The following is an 8,366-nucleotide window of genomic DNA, read 5'->3' as shown; positions in this document are numbered from 1 at the left end:
GAAGGTTTATTGGACAAGTAAGATTGCTTTGTTTGTTTCAAAACATTGCTGTGGTTAACTGCTATCAAAATTAAACAGCGCAATGCAATCAAATATAAAATATTACACAGTACAATATATAAAATAATAATACACAGTGCAGTAAAGTATGGAAAATAAAAATTTTTGGAGCACACTTCATAGTGATAAACATGGTTTCCTCCAAATTACAGTTACTGCACAACCTTAATAAATATAGGCAAGGGTCTATCTTTTTCTATTTACAGTGTAGGCCTAGATATCTAGTAGCTTAACCTAGAAAGGTTTGGGCTTCAATATTGCTCGTGTAAGAAAAAAAAAAAAAATAATAATAATAATAATAATAATATATATATATATATATATATATATATATATATATATATATATATATATATATATTATAAAGTTGTTGTTTATAATGGGGGAAAAGGCCTGTAATGTGGCAGTCATACTTGTTGAAAAGTTTAGGCCAAATTACTGGAATATACTATTGCATGTCTCGCAACATTTGAACTGTGGTGAGGATGATGACGCTTATTTTATATTATTTTAAACGGAAAAGCTAGGACTCAATGTCTGTATTCAGTTCTGCATGAATCTTCCGTTTTTAAGTCGTACTGGATATATTTCAAATGATTTGATCTACAGCGCCATCTATTGGGGTATCTATTGGTAACGAAACATCCCATGAGAGGGTATGGAGAAAAACCTGAAAGTTCTAAAGATGTGCCAAAGTCAGCCAGCCTGGGAATTCTTAAGGAATGTTTTTTAACTTACATGTAATAGTTTCCTCTGTCCCAGCCTTGAGCTAATGCTTTAATAACAGTAAATAAAGATCATATGCATCCATTCAAAATTGACCCAATTTCTTGAAGTGTGCTATGTAGAAATATTCCCATATTTTTGCTTTCAATAAGAGCTTTAATTTGAAAATGTCTTTACAAATATTTTCATTGATTAAACTAACAACTTTGTTTGCTTTTCAGCTGTGGGAAGAATCTCTTAAATTGTGGTTTGGCTATGGTATGAATTACATTTGTTTTAAGCTAATATGTTTTCAGAAAAGCAGATTTTGTTTTGAATAATGTTGTAATATTTGTGTAAATTTGAAAAAAGCCACACCAATCATGCTGAAGTCTTTTGTAATAGATACTATAAAATCACATGTATTGACTAATCCTTTATCATCAACTGTTGCAGAAAAGGATGGATAATTTCCTGTTCATTTCAATCACATCTGACATTTCATTACATCTTAAGTATTCTATAAACAAATTAATCTCCATTGTGATTGGATCAGTCAATGTGAGCCCACTTTAAACATTGTTCATAACAAATACAGCTGAAGTCAGAAATGTACATACACCTTAGCCAAATACGTTTAAACTCAGTTTTTCGCAATTTCTGACATTTAATCGTAGAAAACATTCCCTGTCTTAGGTCAGTTAGGATCACTACTTTATTTTAAGAATGTGAAATGTCAGAATAATAGTAGAGAGAATTATTTATTTCAGCTTTTATTTCTTTCATCACATTCCCAGTGGATCAGAAGTTTATATAAACTTTGCTAGTATTTTGTATCATTGCCTTTAAATAGTTTAACTTGGGTCAAACGTTTTGGGTAGCCTTCCACAAGCTTCTCACAATAAGTTTCTGAAATTTTGGCCCATTCCTCCAGACAGAACTGGTGTAACTGAGTCAGGTTTGTAGGCCTCCTTGCTCACACACGCTTTTTCAGTTCTGCCCACAAATCGTCTATCGTATTGAGGTCAGGGCTTTGTGATGGCCACTCCAATACCTTGACTTTGTTGTCCTTATGCCATTTTGCCACAACTTTGGAGGTATGCTTGGGGTCACTGTCCATTTGGAAGACCCATTTGCGACTGAGCTTTAACTTCCCGGCTGATGTCTGCGATGTTGCTTCAATATAGCCACATCAATTTCCTTCCTCATGATGCCATCTATTTTGTGAAGTACACCAGTCCCTCCTGCAGCAAAGCACCCCCACAACATGATGCTGCCACCCCCATGCTTCACGGTTGGGATAGTGATCTTTGGCTTGCAAGCCTCACCCTTTTTCCTCCAAACATAACGATGGTCATTATGGCCAAACAGTTCAACGTTTGTTTCATCAGACCAGAGGACACATCTCCAAAAAGTAAGATCATTGTCCACATGTGCACTTCCCAGTGGGCAATTGATGTTGAAAAGACATCAACATTGACATCAAAAAACAGATCAATTATGCAAATCAAACTGACGTCAAAAACTAAGATACCTGTGCCTTTAAGCAGCTTGGAAAATTCAAGAAAATGTCAAGCCTTTAGGCAATTAGCCGAATAAACGAATAAATGTGCTGTTTTCTCATTTTTCTACTTTCAATATTAAATCGAAAAACAAATGAACGCAACGTACACGGACCAAAAGAACTCATTGCATTCATTCGTTTTTCGATTTAATATTGAAAGCAGAAAAATGTGAAAACAGCACATTTATTCATTTATTCGGCTAATTGCCTAAAGGCTTGACATTTTCTGGAATTTTCCAAGCTGCTTAAAGGCACAGGTAACTTAGTTTTTGACGTTAGTTTGATTTGCAAAATTGATCTGTTTTTTGATGTCAGTGTTGATGTCTTTTCAACATCAATTGCCCACTGGGTTGCAAACTGTAGTCTGGATTTTTTATGGTGGTTTTGGAGCAGTGGCTTCTTTCTTGCTGAGCAGCCTTTCAGGTTTTGTCGATAGGACTCGTTTTACTGTGGATATAGATACTTGTCTACCTGCTTCCTCCAGCATCTTCACAAGGTCCTTTGCTGTTGTTCTAGGATTGATTTGCACATTTCGCACCAAATTACGTTCATCTCTAGGAGACAGAATGTGTCTCCTTCCTGAGCAGTATGATGGCTGCGTGGTCCCATGGTGTTTATACTTGCATACTATTGTTTTTACAGATGAACGTGGTACCTTCAGGCGTTTGGAAATTGCTCCCAAGGATGAAACTGACTTGTGGAGGTCCACAATTTTTTTTTCTGAGGTCTTGCTGATTTCTTTTAATTTTCCCATGATGTCAAGCAAAGAGGCACTCAGTTTGAAGGTAGGCCTTAAAATACATCCACAGGTACACCTCCAATTCAGTACACCCCTATCAGAAGCTAATTGGCTAACTGTCTAAAGGCTTGACATCATTTTCTGGAATTTTCCAAGCTGCTTAAAGGCACACTTAACTTAGTGTATGTAAACTTCTGACCCACTAGAACTGTGATATAGTCAATTAAAAGTGAAACAATCTGTCTGTAAACAATTGTTGGAAAAATTACTTGCATCGTGCACAAAGTAGATGTCCTAAACAACTTGCCAAAACTATACTTTGCTAATATTAAATCTGTGGAGTGGTTAAAAAATTAGTTTTAATGACTTCAACCTAAGTGTATATAAACTTCTGACTTCATCTGTATATCCCCCCACTTAAGAAAAACAAATGTTTTATGTGGGCCTTTAGCCCCTGCAATGGGGGGCTTTTTACCCCAAATAATATCCTTTCACTTATTGGACAGTTATTTATTTTTTTATTTTATATATATACATATATATATATATATATATATATATATATATATATATATATATATATATATAATCACCTTGAACAAAACTGAAAATGACAAATAAGTATTTTGTTTAAAAATAAATGTGATAATTTCCAGGATATTCATTAGCTACATAAATTTACAACATTTTTAAAAAATATAAACAAAATAGATCAAATTGCCTCAAAATCAACCTTTAGAAATTACACGAAATGATCTCATGGAAGAGGAAACATTTGCAGTTCATAGTGACAAACAGGTGTTTAGGAAAGTACTGTAGTAGTTTTTGATGCTGTTTAGTGATTTGGGAGAAAATAAAATCAAAGGAGCCTTTTACCCTGCAGAGACTTTTGCCCCATTGTACCCTATACAATTTGTCAGCCATCACTGCACAGAAAGCAATTCCCTTGTTATTGTTATTGACTTACCTGAGCAGCTAAATCTTTGACAGCTTTGGGAGGTAAGGCCTTTATTATGTTTATTAACTTGGATTTTTGCATTTTGCTTGAAAAACTTAATACTTATGCTCATTTTTTAAATAGAAGAGGTTTGGAGAAGTGTCGCGTGGCGCCATGCGAGGGTCGGACGTGTGAACGGCTTGCTCTGCGCACTTTGCTAGTTTTTAATACTTTTTGTGTCAGAAACCGGTGAGATTCTATACACTCTGTTTTATAACTGTTCTATGAAGACAATATGTCAAAGAATTCAAAATCCTCGGGCTCTGGAGACATTAAAAAACACTGATCAAGCTGATACCCCAGACAAGGCCGCAGACCAGGGACTCAACTCAAAGGTTGTAGCGGATTTGGAGGATCTTGCTGTAATATGTAGATTGATTACGGCATTACAAGAATCGGGGATGTCGAGAAATAGATAGATTATCTGGAGTCATCGGAGAGGGAATTAGCTGCTAATCCGCTAGCGACCAAGATAGACTTGGAATGCATTTTGGAAAAACTGGAAGACCTTGAGAATCGTAACTGGCAAAACAACATCCAAATTGTTGGAATTCCTGAGAATGAAGAAGGCAGAGATATGGTGAAATTCCTAGACGAGCTCTTCCCAAGTCTGCTCGACATAACAGGCCATAAGCTGGAAATCGAGCGAGCTCACAGAGTCCTGGCTTGGAGATTCGTGGAGGGAGACAGGCCCCGATCAATTCTGGCCAAATTTCTGAGATCATCCGATAAAGATCTCGCGTTATGTGAGGCGAGGAATAAAGGAAGGCTTTCTTGGAAGAACCACAACATTTTCTTTTTCCCAGACTTTGCAAATTCGACAAGAGAGAAACGTGATCGATTCAAGGAATGTAAGAAACTCTTACATCAATGGTAGATCGCTTTTGCACTTATGTTCCCGGCCAAATTGAGAATAGATACTAAGGATGGCCGCAAAGTATTTACATGTCCCCAGCAAAAATTATCCATCATAAAGTCATTGGAATGAGTAAGCATGGTGTGATTCTCACGTTGCTCCCAAGTGAGCTTGACTCACTGAACATTCATTTGACTGTCCGAGAATACTGGGCTCCTTCTTTGTTTCTTTTTGTGCTGGTTCCGCCTAGTGGCTGGAGTCTGTTTTGTGAAATAACACTCCTTCGGGACAGTTGTGGATGAATCTGCTCGTTCTTTGTGCTTATGCCTCCAATTGGATGGAGTTTATTTTGTGGAATATTTTTTTGCAGGACATTGGAAGGAGGTCATCTGCTGCACTTATGAAACAGCTGGCTCACTGAATATTTGTTTGACTGCCTGAAGAAACTGAACATTTATTTATTTTTTGTGTGTGTGTGTTGGTTCTGTTAGAGGCTGGAGCTTGTTTTGGGGAGGAACAAACCTTCGGGACAGTATGTGGATGAATCTACACGTTCTTTGTGTTTATTCTGCTTATTGGCTGGAGTTTGTTTTATAGATTTTCTTCTGTTATGTAATTCTGTCTCACAAAATTTGTATAGAAGCACCAGACTTGAGCAATCCGATGGCAAAGTTGCCGTGGGGGCTCTCGTAGGCATACATGGACTGTTTGAGTTAAGAGGGATGGACAACCGTTGGCACTGTTGTGCGCGGGGTTAATGCGCACGTTTTTCTTTTTTCTGTTTGTTTGGTTCGGGGGGAAGTTCGGGGTTTGATTGTTGCACTAATGTTGAAATATGGTCTTTATAATCTTGTTTTTGGCACACAATCTGTTTTTTCTAATATGTCAAAATGTCAGATGTTAATATGAGTTGATTGTCTCTCTCCACATGGAATGTGAATGGGTTGGGGAACCTTATAAAAAGAAGGAAAGTTATTTCTCTTCTTAAACATAAGAAATATGATATAGTGTTTCTTCAAGAAATGCATCTTTCCCCACAGGAAGCTGAAAATTTGGGAAGATAAGGGGTGGACATGTTTTCTTTAGTGCTGGCTCAAGTAAGAGCAGGGGAGTCATTACACTGATAAGTAAGCATCTACAATTCAAATGTCTCAAACAGATTAAAGATAAATTAGGAAGAGTCATTATTGTTTTAGCTGAAATTCAGGGGCAAAGGTTGATTTTGGCTAATATTTACGCACCTAACGTTGATGATCAGGGCTTTTTTATAGATCTTGAAGGGATGTTGCAAGCCACTGGCACCGCTCATGATATAATATTGGGAGGAGACTTTAATCTTTTGAAGACTCAATTCTTTGATCATAGTGAAGCAAAAGTGTGAGAGCAACATTGACGCTTCACAGGATGTGTAAAAATTTTGGTCTTACAGATATTTGGAGACTTTTGAACCCATCAGGTTGGGACTATACATTTTTTTCATCAGTCTATAAGATTTATTCTAGAACAGTTTTTTTTTTTTTTATGTCTAAGTCCCTCATTTCATCTGTTGTGGATTGCTCAATTGGAAACATCTTAGTCTCAGATCACACCCGGGTGAGTTTAGAGGTGTTGCCACATATGGAGAAAAATAAATCTTATAGTTGCTGCTTTAATGTATCCCTTTTGCAAAATCCTGAATTCCAACAAATGTTAAAGGCTGAAATCAGTCTGTATATGGAGACCAACTGGTCCTCAGTATCCTCTGTGGGCGTGGCTTGGGAGGCACTTAAGGCGGTTCTTAGGGGTCGGATCATACAGTATGCCTCATTCATCAAAAAGTCCAAAGCACGAGAACTCGTGGAGTTGGAAGGGAATAATAAAAATGCAGAGGCAGAGCTGATGCGCCGAATGTCATCTGATGGCCTCAGAGAATTGACCCGACTGAAATACAGATATACTACTATTTTGTTGCGAAAGGTGGAGTTTTGGCTATTCAGGGCAAGACAGTCATACTTTGAGTCTGGGGACAAAGCAAGGAAGCTTTTGGCTAGATATATAAAGCAGAGAGAGTCTTTTCCTACCATTCCCTCAGTGAAATCTGCTGGTGGTGAAATTTTTACCTTGGTCACTGATATTAATATGTTTTTTCAGATTAACCATTTTTTATTGATTCACATAAATGAACACCGTAAAACAAAACATAAACCCCCACTATTACCCCTCCCAATACCCAATCCCACCCTGACCCCAACAACATCACAGTGGTCTCAAATGATATAGACACACACACGCACAAAAAAATAAAAATTTAAAAATTTAAAAATTTAAAATTAAATATATAAATAAACAAATAAAAAAAACATTATAATAATAATCACATATCCATAAATGACATATACCCGCCACATTTCTCCATGAACATGCTGTACTTCCCCATTCTTCTAAATGCCCCTTCCTCAAAAGCTGCCAGCCTTCCCATCTCTGAGCACCACTCCTAGAAAGAGGGTGCTCCAGCCAACCTCCAGCCCCTTAAAATGATCTGCCTGGTGATCATGACACTGGTTAAGACCCAACTCTTTATGTGTCTATTTTCAATGCCTATGACCACCCCATTGCCCAAGATACAGAGTCTGGGGCAAAATGATACCCGAGTGCCTAATACATCGCACACCAGACTCTGAAACTTTAACCAAAACTCCTGGATCTCAACACACCCCCAAAAGACATGGGTTATATCTCCGTCCTCTGATTGGCATCACAAGCAGTTGGATGTGTCTTTAAGTGCATGCCTATAAAATTTAGAGGGTGTCCAATATCACCACTCTCATAGTATCTGCTGATACCTAAAAAACTGAGATCTGGGGATCCCAAAATTTTGAAAGGATCTCAACACACTAATCTCATATAGGTCACCGAGTGTAGTAATCCCCCTCACAATCCACTCTGACCAGCAGAAAGGGGACTTATTAATGCATGGTTATGGGTTTAGCCATAAGCTCGAGGCAACATTTAGATAAATATCCAAATTTAACACTCTTGACACTTTTGTCCATACCGAGTGCAAATGCGAAATAACAGGATGTGATTTAACTTCTCTGGTTAGATTGATAGAAAGGCTTTGCAATTGAACTTCCTGTTCAATACAGAAGAAGGAAGGGGCTCTTTCAGGTGGAAGCGACCAATGAGCCAAATGTCTGAGACTGAATGCATAATAATAAAACAAAATTTTGGGTAGGCCTAGCCCACCTTTGTCAATCGGCCTATGCAGCTTAATAAAATGTAATCTGAAGCGCTTACCATTCCAAATGAAAAACTTTGCTATGCTCTCAAATTGCTTGGAATAAGAGAGGGGGACATCTATAGGGAGTGATTGTAGCAGGCAGTTGAATTTTGGAATACAGTTCATTTTGATAACAGTAACCCTCCCAATCATCGATAAATGTAATGAAGCCCACCTGCCCACATT

This window comes from Myxocyprinus asiaticus, chromosome 14 (assembly GCF_019703515.2).
Source record: "Myxocyprinus asiaticus isolate MX2 ecotype Aquarium Trade chromosome 14, UBuf_Myxa_2, whole genome shotgun sequence".
In the NCBI taxonomy this organism is placed as follows: domain Eukaryota; kingdom Metazoa; phylum Chordata; class Actinopteri; order Cypriniformes; family Catostomidae; genus Myxocyprinus; species Myxocyprinus asiaticus.
This window is presented reverse-complemented; position numbering follows the sequence as displayed.